Source organism: Babylonia areolata, chromosome 30 (assembly GCF_041734735.1).
Source record: "Babylonia areolata isolate BAREFJ2019XMU chromosome 30, ASM4173473v1, whole genome shotgun sequence".
NCBI lineage: Eukaryota > Metazoa > Mollusca > Gastropoda > Neogastropoda > Buccinidae > Babylonia > Babylonia areolata.
This window is the reverse complement of record NC_134905.1, coordinates 2,257,183-2,259,682: the sequence shown is the minus strand read 5'-3', so window position 1 is coordinate 2,259,682 and position 2,500 is coordinate 2,257,183. Positions and strand designations below refer to the sequence as shown.

Here is a 2,500-nt window from a genome sequence, read left to right as displayed (position 1 = left end):
ACAGCTCTAGCTCTAGACAGACAGAGAGACAGCTCTAGACAAAGACTGAGACAGCTCTAGACACACACCGAGACAGCTCTAGACAAAGACTGAGACAGCTCTAGACAGACACTGAGACAGCTCTAGACAGACACTGAGACAGCTCTAGACAGACACTGAGACAGCTCTAGACAAGACACTGTGACAGTTCTAGACAGAGAGACAGCTCTAGACAGACAGAGAGACAGCTCTTGACAAAGACAGCTCTAGACAGACATTGAGACAGCTCTAGACAGAAAGACAGCTCTAGACAGACACTGAGACAGACAGAGAGACAGCTCTAGACAGACACTGTGACAGCTCTAGACAGACAGAGAGACAGCTCTATACAGACACTGTGACAGCTCTAGACAGGGAGACAGCTCTAGACAGACACTGAGACAGCTCTAGACAGACACTGAGACAGCTCTAGACAGACACTGAGACAGCTCTAGACAGACACTGAGACAGCTCTAGACAGACACTGTGACAGCTCTAGACAGACACTGAGACAGCTCTAGACAGACACTGTGACAGCTCTAGACAGACACTGAGACAGCTCTAGACAGACACTGAGACAGCTCTAGACAGACACTGAGACAGCTCTAGACAGACACTGTGACAGCTCTAGACAGACAGAGAGACAGCTCTAGACAGACACTGTGACAGCTCTATACAGACAATGTGACAGCTCTAGACAGACACTGTGACAGCTCTAGACAGAGAGACAGCTCTAGACAGAGACTGAGACAGCTCTAGACAGAGAGACAGCTCTAGACAGAGACTGAGACAGCTCTAGACAGAGAGACAGCTCTAGACAGACACTGTGACAGCTCTAGACAGACACTGAGACAGCTCTAGACAGACACTGTGACAGCTCTAGACAGACAGAGAGACAGCTCTAGACAGACACTGAGACAGCTCTAGACAGACACTGTGACAGCTCTAGACAGACACTGAGACAGCTCTAGACAGACACTGTGACAGCTCTAGACAGACAGAGAGACAGCTCTAGACAGACACTGAGACAGCTCTATACAGACACTGTGACAGCTCTAGACAGACACTGAGACAGCTCTAGACAGAGACAGCTCTAGACAGAGACAGCTCTAGACAGACAGACAGCTCTAGACAGAGACTGAGACAGCTCTAGACAGAGAGACAGCTCTAGACAGAGACTGAGACAGCTCTAGACAGAGAGACAGCTCTTGATAGACACTGTGACAGCTCTAGATAGACAGAGAGACAGCTCTATACAAACACTGAGGCAGCTCTAGACAAAGACTGAGACAGCTCTAGGCAGAAAGACAACTCTAGACAGACACTGAGACAGCTCTAGACAGACACTGAGACAGACAGACACTGAAAGTGAGACACAGAGACACACAGAAACACAGACACAGACGCTGAGACATACAGAGACAGACACTGAGACAGAGATCTATACACACTGCAGTGATACACCTGTAGACTAGTGAGACAGTGAGACAAACAGATCTATACGACTATAGACACAGCAGTGATACAGTTGTAGACAGTGAGACAATCAGAGATCTATAGACACAGCAGTGATACAGTTGTAGACAGTGAGACAATCAGAGATCTATAGACACAGCAGTGATACAGTTGTAGACAGTGAGACAATCAGAGATCTATAGACACAGCAGTGATACAGTTGTAGACAGTGAGACAGACAGAGATCTATAGACACAGCAGTGATACAGTTGTAGACAGTGAGACAGTCAGAGATCTATAGACACAGCAGTGATACAGTTGTAGACAGTGAGACAGACAGAGATCTATAGACACAGCAGTGATACAGTTGTAGACAGTGAGACAGTCAGAGATCTATAGACACAGCAGTTATACCACTGCAGACAGACAGACAGACAGAGATCTACAGACACTGCAGTGATACAGTTGTAGACAGTGAGACAGACAGACAGAGATCTATAGACACAGCAGTGATACAGTTGTAGACAGTGAGACAGACAGACAGACAGACAGAGATCTATAGACACAGCAGTGATACAGTTGTAGACACTCAGAGACAGACAGACAGACAGACAGAGATCTATAGACACAGCAGTGATACAGTTGTAGACAGTGAGACAGACAGACAGACAGACAGAGATCTACAGACACTGCAGTGATACAGTTGTAGACAGTGAGACAGACAGACAGACAGACAGAGATCTACAGACACTGCAGTGATACAGTTGTAGACAGTGAGACAGACAGACAGACAGATCTATAGACACAGCAGTGATACCGCTGTAGACAGACAGTGAGACAGACAGACAGACAGATCTACAGACACTGCAGTGATACAGTTGTAGACAGTGAGACAGACAGACAGAGATCTACAGACACTGCAGTGATACAGTTGCAGACACTGAGACAGACAAACAGACAGAGATCTACAGACACAGTAGTGATACCGCTGTAGACAGACAGTGAGACAGACAGACAGACAGAGATC

The 2,500-nt window shown here is 46.9% G+C and overlaps 1 protein-coding gene across 1 annotated transcript in view; it reads right to left on the bottom strand.

Annotated features, from left to right (window-relative positions):
- The window catches only part of LOC143275223 (glypican-6-like), a 40,539-nt gene that overhangs the window by 23,100 nt on the left and 14,939 nt on the right, over nt 1–2,500 (bottom strand). The gene's annotated exons all lie outside the window — the stretch shown is intronic.